This window comes from Triticum dicoccoides, chromosome 2B, assembly GCF_002162155.2.
Source record: "Triticum dicoccoides isolate Atlit2015 ecotype Zavitan chromosome 2B, WEW_v2.0, whole genome shotgun sequence".
Taxonomy (NCBI): Eukaryota; Viridiplantae; Streptophyta; class Magnoliopsida; order Poales; family Poaceae; genus Triticum; species Triticum dicoccoides.
The window spans coordinates 804,752,963-804,764,314 of NC_041383.1; the positions used below are offsets into that span (position 1 = coordinate 804,752,963).

Consider the following 11,352-nt stretch of genomic DNA (forward strand, 5'->3'; position numbering starts at 1 on the left):
CGGGTGCAGAGGGGACCGTATCGGGTTCCCCGTTGTCACCTCCCGTGATCTGCATGCATGGGGAGGAGAAGATGTCGCTAGCGCGCGTCGTCGACGCAGGAGATGCGGTTGACCACAGAGGCGGGCCCGCGGGGCGCGACAGAAGGCCAGGAGCACATGCGCCCAACAGCGGACGGCTCCTTCTCGCAGCACGAGGAAATCCGGTGGAACGGGACAAACACCCTGTTGGAGCCAGAGGGGCATGCTGTGCGGTGCCCAATCCGAGAGCCTGCATGTGACTGAGCGACGCCGAGGGCGGCAGGCCAAGGCGACAGAGATTGATAGCGCTGACGCGGAGCCGCGGGCGACCAAGTGGCATTCAGGGGGGGGGGTGTGTGTGTGCGCTACAGGAGAAGGGAGGCTGGCTGACTCGAGCCTCGAAGAGCCAATGGGAAGCGGGTTGGGTTCTGGGTAGGGAGAGAGAGGGGATTGTCCCATATCGCATTGGTTGTCCGTAGCGCTGAGAGCCGCAGGTACGGACCTGTCTACAGAAGTAGCACGCGAGACAGAGAGAGCGGAGGCCACTGCAGCTGTAGGGGATGGCGCAATTGCCAGCGGCGGGGGCTGAGGAGGTGAGACAAGCCAAGGGGCGACAAAAAACCTAGGTAGTGAGCCGTTCGCAGGGGGTGGATTAGCATGGAAACGGACCACAACCTGCTTAAACCTAGGTAGTGAGCCGTTCGCAGGGGGTGGATTAGCAACAGAATGAACTTGGCAACGTGCAAATTAGCAACAGTAAACGAGAATAAGCGGAGATTGACAATATGGATTAGCGGGCGAGCCAGCGAAGATCCAATCCAACCATTGACCAAGGCAACCATGGCCGCCGCCGGCGGGGGCGGCGCCGGCAGGAGCACCTCAAGCCAGACCACAGTTGGAGAGGAGAGCGGCGACTCATCAGACAGAGGAGAGCATACCGGGGAGGAGAAATAGAGCATGCAGTATTGAAGCAGAGCGTCGCCCGACCCGTCGTCCCCTGGCAACGGGCGACGCAGCATGCCGGGAGTCGAAGCCGCGAGGAAGCCTGAGCGGAGAGGCCTCCCCCGCGCTAGGTTGAGGACAGAGGCGTTGGAGATGTCCGTCACCACGGGTCCCGACTGCAGGGTGGACACCGGAGCGCCAACCGCCCCGGGATGGGGCTCGGCGGCATGGGCGCCCGCCCCCATAGATGGCCTCGGCGGGTGGACGCCGGCCCGGGGGCCGCCGTGGCCAGCGGCGGTGGCGGGGCAGCCTGGTCGCCTATCCTAAAGCTCCCAGCGCCACAAGTTGCTGACCATATATATTTTTAGAGAGAGGGAGAGAGATCATGTTGGTACAACGCTATCCATCCCATCCAGTATATGCACGATGGGCAGAAACACTTCCCATAGACATCACAGATAGATTGTAAAAATTATTCATGCAATCACTCTGCAGTTCCATCGCAAAAAAAATAAAAAAATAAAATCACTCTGCAGTTGCCAGGGTACAAAACGGAACCCTGGATTTTCTTCCATTCAGGTGAATGCAACTCTGTTGAGCTTCAACTGTCACAAACAGAAACACTATGGACTTACTCCGCGCTGCGCTTGAACTGTCACGAGCACAGTAGATATGCTGTCATCTCGATTCTTCTATTCTTCTCTAAGTAGTAATAAGCGACTTCAAACACATTAATTAGAATGGCATGTCTAGAACACGGTCAGAGGTAACAGGTGCTACAATTGGATGATGCCCAAACCATATTAAAAAATCCAAGGCTCAACTCACAGCCATTGTCGTTAGAGATTCTTCAGGTTGCGGCAAACCAGCTGAAAGAATATAATTCACATAACACTCTGTCTCCATTGCGCTACATTATTAAAATGTTTTCTCAGTACAACTAGGGCGGGCTTATAAAGCCAATTACACTCTGTCTCCAATTACAACTTGAAGTAAAAGAAAGCTTAACTGAATTTGGAAACAGCAGGAAAACCTTCTTCGGGACGAACATTTCTATATCCAAATTCGTACTTCTAAACTACTCCCTCCGTCCCATAATGTAAGACGTTTTTTGACACTAGTGTCAAAAAACGTCTTACATTATGAGACGGAGGGAGTAATACTCTTCACTAGTAGGGATAACTAGAAATACAGTATATATCTCATATGGGCTAGCTGCCTGGTGCAAGCTGAACTCTTGGTGTGGCTGGATTGGACCTCCCTCGTCACCTTCCACCTGCTCACATAAGTTTATAAGTACATGAGAGACATGACCGACACTTCATGTGGAGTTTCTAATATCAAGGTTTCCCATTGTCAAAGTATATATACTAGTACTATAAATCTGCTAGCTTGATTGTCCAGATCATGCAGTGTTATTGAGCGAATGGACAATCAAAGCATTATATAGCCAATACAGGAAGAAAATATATAGTTGCCAGATGTTGCTAATAGATGCAAGTATTCATGGAGTTAGTTTCTTTCCAAGTAGTTTAATGTATCACCAAAGGATATAATGGTTCCCACTGACATGAATTAAGCAGTGTCATAGCAGAAGAAGGAATTAGGAAGAGAACTGCGACTTGAAGAACTGTTAATATCAGAGAAACAATATATACCAAAATCACTAAGTGGAGGGGGGGCGTCTTCTGACCTCCATAGCTAGCTATCATCCACTTTCTCCTTTCCTCGATTTGCTTTTCGTTGTCGGTGCTCTTCCTGTTCCTTGTTTCCATCTCCTGAACTAGATGCAACTGCTGCTGCTTCTTGTTCCTCCTCTGCGGCCACTGTGAGGACTGACCAAGCAGAGCAAATTAAGATCGATGGAACCAATAGGGTATTGATGAAACAAATATAGCGAATAGATAAAACACTAATCTGAAAAAATACATTAAAAGTTGCGTTATTTTACCTCTAGATTCGATTATGTGCTGGGACAGTGCATCCCTCACCCCGACGGCGTCCTCGTCTGCTACCTGCCGCACTTGCTTGCTGTACTCCTGATCGCTCGGCATGCCTGCATGCTCCTCCTCCTCTTCCTCCTCATCCATATCTATCACTATGTTATGCAACATCCAGCACGTTTTGATTGTCGAGAACATTTCATGTTTATTACTTGGATGCCAACCTTCTCCCTGTAGGCACTTCCATGTGTCTTTAAAACCTGCCAACGCCCTCAGCGCAACGACTGTAGCTGCAGAGTGTCTCCTGTTAAATTCCACTTTGGAGTCTGAGAGTGAGCGGTCATTCTCTATCCGGTAAGGTGTGAGGAGCCAAGGTCGAAGAGGATGTCCTGCATCACCAATGATGTACTCGCCGACTTCTAATCCACCACGAGATGATACCTTCAGCTTGCTACCATTCAACCCAGTACCCCTCTCGCAGGACTTGAAGAGACTGGAGTCCTGCAAAATGATCAACTGGTTCATGCTACCTGATAGGTTCCACCAAATGTTTGTGAGCCTCATATCTGGATCAACAATGGCTTGCAGTAGGATGTTGCCGTTATCCTCATGGCCACGGTCTTGTGATCCAAACGTGATATGAGTTGTATGTACAACACCGCAGCAGTTTGGCAGGCCATGGATCTTGTCGAACTTGCGTTTGATCTTCTCCATTTTGGCAGAGCCTGGCCAGCCCAAGTGGTGCATTGCTCGCTGGCACATAGCCTCAACAAACATCCGAGTTACCAGAGAGACAGTTGACTCATTCACACCAAGAGAGGATCCTACAGTCTCAGATGGCTCACCAGAGTTCAGCATTCTCAGAGCAATAGCCACAACATCTTGTAAAGACAACACTTTCCAGTCAGCAAAGGTGTGATTTTTTGCCATCATATCTTCAAAAAGTGGGATCTTCACCAAGCAGCAGACGTAATTGAAGGTACTTCTTCTCATTTTGTACACATACTCAAATCCTTGTGCGTCCACCATAGAAGAAGACAAGGTTTCTGCATGGATAGAAAAACAAAGAACTAGTTATACACAATCTATAATTAGCAAGGCAAGAGCAAACATATATCACTCTTAGAGGCGGACCCATGATTTGGGCATGACCAGGCATGAACCGTAGCAGCGAAAAACGTCGACAAATTATAACCACCCACCCCAAATAACACCACCACAAATGCTGATGAAATTAAGATGACATGGGCATGTATCAAAATGCACTCAACCCCATTATCCATTTCATCTTCTATTTCTATGTACTCAAATTGGAGAAAATCAATTAATCCTGAGAGCAGAGCATCAATTAGTGCTAGTATCTCACGACCATGCCAATGCAAAGTTGCAAACTGATGCACTTGCATACTAGTGGATGGATGATTGATCAAAGCCTTGATCAAATTGTTGGTGAGGGATACCTATACTAGCTAGGCCCAGTCTGCCCCGGGTGCAGTTCCGTCCCTGATTACTGCTCTAGGTCTGTTGGACTCAAGGTAACCTAGTAACCTAGGAGAACAAGTAATTAAAAAGGGAGTGCAACCAAATCAGAAATGATAGCCATAAGTTGAAGAATCCACATGTACAGTTGCATGGCTAAAACTTAACTTAATTAGTTGCATGTTGCGTATAAAATATATTTAGTCACCACGCACTACAAATATATGGTTGAAAGGCGGGGAATAAAATGAAATGAACTTATAAACTGATAGATACAAAGTGCCCAAACAAATTAATGCAAATTTCATATCTATAATTTTACCTTTAAACACATTAGATCGGCTAATATTTGAATCCAACTCGTAGTTGTCTCTTCTCGTGTACAAGATGTACCATTTTCTTGGGTTGTTTCCTTCAGCTGCATATGCCTTGGCATGCTCCACATGGCTGAACTTGTCCCACTCGATGCCAGATTGTCCCGCGGCTACCGCAGAGAGCAACCATAGTCTGCAGAATAACTGCAAATGCCTTAGCTTAATGTCTCGCATGTATTCTGGAAGTTTTTCGATGGTGTAATCATTCCGGACTAGCCTCTCGAGGGAAGCGGTACACTCTAGAACCTTCAACTTTGGGCAGTTCATGATGGCAACCTTCTGCACATTTGGGAGATTGGTGATCCTCTTCAGTTTGGGGCAGTCATTAACTGTAAGCTCAACCACAGAAGGAAATCTCTCAATGTAGCTAAGGTTCTTGACATGTTCTAGACATAATATTTTCAAAGAGATTGCATTGGAGGCAAGGCCTGGAGGAACATGCCTCAGTCTGCATTTATTGAGCACAAGCTCCTCCAAGCGAGGCATGGCTTGTACTCGCTCCTCCCACTCCCACTCCTCCCATTCCACCATTCCGATGAAGATCAATTTGTTTAACCTTGGAAATGAGGCTTCCCCCACCTGCATGAATTCAGTCCCTACATGTTTGATGCATGGAGCACGAGAGACCTGTAGAAAGTGCAGACTGGGCAGCTGGCAGAGCCCATTGGGAAGTTGTGTGCAACAAGCAAGATCATAAAAAAAATATAGTCTTCAAGTTGTCAAGGGGCACCATTGATGTGGACATCATCCATCTCGGAAGTTGCCGGGCAAAATACCCGTAGATATGAAGATATTCTACACCATGTGGAGCAGAGCTTATCGAAAACCTTCTCAATTCGTTGCTGCTCTTCCTCAGAGATACTTTCCTTCTCATTGACTAACCCATCATCTCCCAGTTTACTAGTGCAGTTTAGGTATAGCCTGATAAGGTGCATCTTCTCACCGATCCTAGCGTTAGCAGCAAATGAGGCAGCAGATACATTCTCTAATTCGGTTAATTCGAGAACTCTGAGTTGAGAAATAGGCCCCAACTCATCCAAACTACCCCAATCACCATCCATGTGTGCTCGAAATATATTTAGTCTCCTCATATTTGTCAGACCACTAAACCCTCTAGGTACCATACTTGCTTGGGGAAGTGAAAGTAACCTCAGCTGGTCAAGCTTCACAATGCTATGAGGAAGACTCACCAATTTTGTACATCCAAAAAGGTCAAGGAATTGCAACAGTTTGATCTGGCCAATGTTCCCCGGAAGTACAGATATATCAGCATTTACTAGTGCTAGATACCTCAGGTGCTTGAGTTGATGCAACGATTCAAGCAATACAACCATATCTGCAGATTCTATATGCAGAGCCCGCAAACTAGAAAAAGTAACCAATGAATGACCAGGCATCATCTTAATCTGGATTGTTGAGATCAATGTTCTTGCTGATTGATGCACCTGTAGTAATTTCCAATCAAGTTCAACTGACTGTGATTCGCTAGTTTCTATGGACAACCGAAGAAACTTTTGTGAACCAAGTTTAGCAATAATATCATTGTCTCCGTCTTTAGCTACGAGTGCTTCATCTTTAGTCATATACTGAGAAAATGAACGAACAACATCATGCATGTGGCAAACCGATAATTCAACATACGATTTATCTGGCTCTATAAGGTTCCTAGATACTAACTCCTTGTAGTAATTTCTTCCCAGTTCTTCTAAATCACCGGAGTTTCCATGAATAAATCCTTCGCTTATCCACATTTCCACGACTTGCTCCATATGAAAATTTCTACTTTTAGGAAGAAAATAATAGTATAAAAAGCACTGCTTCAGGTAAGAAGGCATATATTCATAGCTTAAGTATACTGTGTGGTTGAGATCATTGGGCATTTTAGTTGTTGACCATTTAGAATCATCCAAAACATGCTGCCAGTCACGACGTAGCCCCCCTCTTTCACGCAAGAGTCCTCCCATCACTTTAATAGCAATTGGTAAACAACCACATTTCTGTATAATTTTCAGTCCGATATCCTTTAGCGTATTGATGTGATCTTCATCTATCTCAGTTGAGCATACCTGCGAACATCCAATACAAGGGACCAATACATTTAATTAAATATGTACCAAGATCCTCTAAGGCACTCAGTTTTACTTCGTCTGTAAACTATTGTGATCTAAAGCATCCTATATTAGTTTATGGGGGGATACCTCTTAAGAGGACTAGTTGATGTATCTATCCATTTATCAAGGTATGTTTGGTTATGTACAGGAAGTGCATGCCAAAAAGAATGGTTATTAATTTATTTAGTATTTACTTATCTTTCTCCGACATACCGAAGATTTCTGCAGTGGCTTCCACATGTAACTTACATACTTTATGCGTAGATAACATTTTTTATTTCCATTTCATTTTACAAGATGGAACACACTGCTGGAAGAATATACTTGGACACTACTCTCTCATCTCTGTTTATAGGAAGTAACTCCAAATTTAGGAGAAATCATATGTTTTATTCATTTTCATATTGTATGATAACAAGAAATTATCTTATCTCTCAAGTCTCTAAAATGCATAATACTACGCCAAACATTAATTAGTAAATTTGCATGCAAATTTTTTAGCAAAATTCCTGCCAACTTCTAGTCTAGTTATTTTGGTGCTATATTCTTTTGTTGTACTGTCAGGGGTTCACCGAAATTATTATTATTCTGTCTTGAAATAACTTTTCATATATATAATGTCCTATGACACTGTTGAGTAGTTGCGCACTTAGATCTTCATCCCATATGTTGGAAAACGAGACTAGATATTCACAAAAGGTTACTTACTACATGAATATACGACACAGGTAAACATGATACATATATAATTATCCAAATTCTTAATTATTTCTCAAGCTTGAATAAGCAAAATCTAGGTGTCTTTCAATGTATCTCAATAGTTTTGTGGCATATTTCCTTGTTTGGCACCATGCTTTGTTGGCACTTGCAAAGTAATCTTAGCCTTACAAAATTACTGACAACCTCTTATCTCCAAGAGATAATAGTACATAGAAGTCACTAAATTACATGTAATAATTAATGGCTCATTAATTTGGGAGAATTCTAACATTTCTTGTACTACCTCCGTCCGGGTTTATTAGGCCCCCTTGTATTTTGTGCCAGATTTTGACCATCTATATTATTAAAATATATAAATTACATGATACAAAAATTACACCATTATATTTGTGTTTGAAAGAGCTTTCCAACAATATAATTTTTGTGACATATAGTTTACATTTTATTAGTTAAATTTGCAAGTGAAACTTTAGCACAAAATACAATGGGGCCTAATAAACCCGGATGGAGGGAGTAATTAACTACATAGTAATGTTAGTAAGTAGATGAAGATAATGAAAGATATTAGAGTTTAATTAAGAAAAGACCTGCTTCTTGAGCAATGACCAAGCATCCTCAGGCACTAATGTGTCGACATGGTGGTACGGCCATATAGCTCTCATCCCTCGGGCAACATCTTCATCTCTGGTAGTGACAAGGACTCGGCTGCCTGAAGCACCAACATTAACTAAGGGTATTTTCAGCACGTCATCCCATGCTCTATGGTTCCACACATCATCCATTACCAAAAAGGTCTTGTGGTCAATCAATGTGTTCTTGAGGGTTTCATGAAGGCTGGTCTTTGCACTTTCCGGCGGTTGGGCATCTCCTCCAGCTTCAATGATGGCCCTTCTCAGCAGATCAACATGACTGAAGTTATGGTTGACGCTCAACCATATCTTTTTGCTGAATTCACCTTGGATTGCCTCATCATTGAAGACCTTCTGGGCGAGGGTGGTCTTGCCGATCCCACCAACACCTACGATAGCAACCACCTTGATGCTATTGTTGACATCCTTTCGCGTCTGCATGATTTGGGTCACCAGTGCTCTTGTGTCTTCCTCGACCTTGTCTCCAACAATAGCCGACCGGTCAAAGTCCCCTACCTTCTCCTGGCTTGGATTACCATGGTGAGAGGCATGGATGTTGCTGCAATGATCCTCATAGGCACTACCTCATCTACTTCCCAAAACCCACATATTAGTCAGATCTTAATCATGCAATTGTTTGAGGATTGATTTAATGCAATAAAACTGGGTAGTAAAAAGGTACGATCAAAGTGTTAATAGCCGGCTGGATCGATATGATCCATGGAGGCGTAAGCATACAGGTTAGCTAATTAATTTTCTGGCTCATGTAACAGCCAAGCATAATACGTGGGGATGCTAGCAGTAAGGCCAGCTTTGGCTCAAAACAAAACAAACCCCAGAAAACATAGTCGTCAGCTATTTTGGCTTCCCCTTTTTCTTCAAGTAGTGTTTTTTCTTCCAAATGGAAATGCTTCCATAACAAAAGATACAAAAATACAACACATATATTTGCAGATAACAAATGTGATCAACCAAGAATTCCATGGCAACGAGCACCACCATCATCTCGGTACAATAGCATGAAAATTCATGTGGCATAAATTGGAAGTCAATATGATGGCTATTTTCACCACATAACAGAGAAGCAATGTAATAGCAGGCCTAGTTAACAAACAATCTACTCTTGGTCAATGGATTCAGTGAGATAAATGAATTACTTTCCCCACATAAACAAGAAAATTCCAAGGAACCAACAGGAACATCTTATTAAACTAGTAGTCTCTTAACTAACTAGCAGATCTCACAAATTTTACACTGCTAGACTCGCACGGTCAGAGAAGAAAAAAATAAATAGCCAGCAGTGCTAGTCTATCATTGGCTGTAACATGCGGGTATCAGGAAAGGAAGTGGCCACGTTTTCTGCATCAGGTTCAGTCCAGGAAAATTTGAGAGCCCCTGGGGAACTATGCTAGAGCAGAGCAATCATCACTTGGAAAGAAAAGAAAAAACAGAGCGAGAGGGTCAACCTTCTTGTTCTGTGCACAATCATGGTGGGCGGCGCGGACGACCTCGCTGTCGAGCTAGCCCAGCTCGTCGGGCTCGAGCGTGGGATCCCAGTCGTTGCCGTCCATGGAACTGGAGAGGCGGAGAGCTCCTGTTCATCTGAATCGAAGCAAAAAAAATCGATTGGGGATGAGAGAGAGAGAGAGAGATATATATAATGAAGGAATCAAGGAGAGATGAGACGAGGGGGAAAGTAGGGAGGGACATTGTGCGGGGCATGGTCGTCGCCGGCGAGGTCCAGCTTAGGCCTCCTGTAGGTCATGGTCATCGTCCTCTGCTAGTCCGTCGCTTGCTGCTCTGAATCTCCGGATGGCGAGGCAGCTTCGCGGCCTGGGAGACGGAGGAGGGAAGCCCCTAGTGAGATCCATCGTTGGCCGCCGCTTCCATGGGGCCGCTGCAACCGTCGTCGCCATGGATCTCGGGCCGCCATCATCGGTTGGAGGCGGGGAGGTGGAGGCGGAGGACGGGGATGAGGAGACGAGAGGCGTGGCGGCGGAGGACAGGGATGAGGAGAGGCAACGTGTGGCGGCGGTGGATGGAGAAAGAGACTGGGGACGGGGAAGTGTGTTAGGGTTAGCTTTTATACGGGGAAAATTTTAGGGCTTTAGGCTGGCTTTTTCGCGGGCTTGCGGAGGTGTAGTGGGCCGTTCATGACGGATTTCAAAACTGTCAACAGAAATCCGTCATGCATTAACAGGTTTCTTGTAGTGAGACGAGCAAAAAAGAATCCGCCTTTGCACCCCTGGCCCACCCCCAGCATCGAGACCCAATAGGTCGGCCAACACTGGCATCCATCGACCCATCCTGCAACCCGGAGCGCGAGACGAGATTGGTCCTGCAGCACCGTGGGGCGGGGACGAGGTCAGTCCTGCTACACCGTGCGCGAGAAGAGCTCGGTCCGACGGCACTATGCGCGAGACGAGCTCGGTCCTGCTGCACCGGGCGCGAGACGAGCGATGGACCGTAGCTGGGAAAGGGCCAACCCTTTGAAGGGAGTAGCGACCGAGCGCCGAGGATATGGAGTGAAGGCCGAAACGGTCCGATCGCAGACAAGCCGACGCCGGAGAAGCTAGCCGCCGCCGCAAGCAGATCCGCCAAGCCACCATGGAACCGCCACGACACTGGGAGTCCATCAGCCGGACATCCACAGGTCGCCGCCCACGGCCGGAGCAACGGCCACGCCCGGCCGCTGCCCTACCCACGTCGCCCGGCGAGCTCATAGCGCCGGAGCCGCTGGGCACGCACCACCGCCACCACGCGCCGCCGGCCAACCCCCACCACCAGATCCGGCTGGATCCAGCAGGGGGCCGACCGCGCGCCACCTCCCGAGATGGGAGCTCCGCAGCCGCCCCGCCACGCACGAGGCCTAGGGCACCGGCGCGCCACCACCAGCTGGCTGCCCCGCGAGCCCGCCGCCGAGCTGCTGAACCCCGCGAAGTCCAGCACCGCAGCTCGAGGAGGCCGCCCCGCGCCGGCGTCCCACGAGCAGGGGGGAGAAGGGCCCCGCGGCCGCCGCGCCCACCGGGCTTTGCCCGACGGAGCTCACCGACGACGGTGGGGGGAAGGGGAGGAAGGAGTGACCGAGGCGCAGCAGGAGCGCCCCCCCCCTCCCGGCACGCGCGGGCGCGCCGTG

General features: G+C 47.0%; 1 pseudogene; it reads right to left on the reverse strand.

Moving 5' to 3' along the window:
* Positions 1–2,155: 2,155 nt before the first annotated feature.
* LOC119361507 overlaps positions 2,156–11,352 on the reverse strand; it is a 16,371-nt pseudogene continuing 7,174 nt past the window's right edge.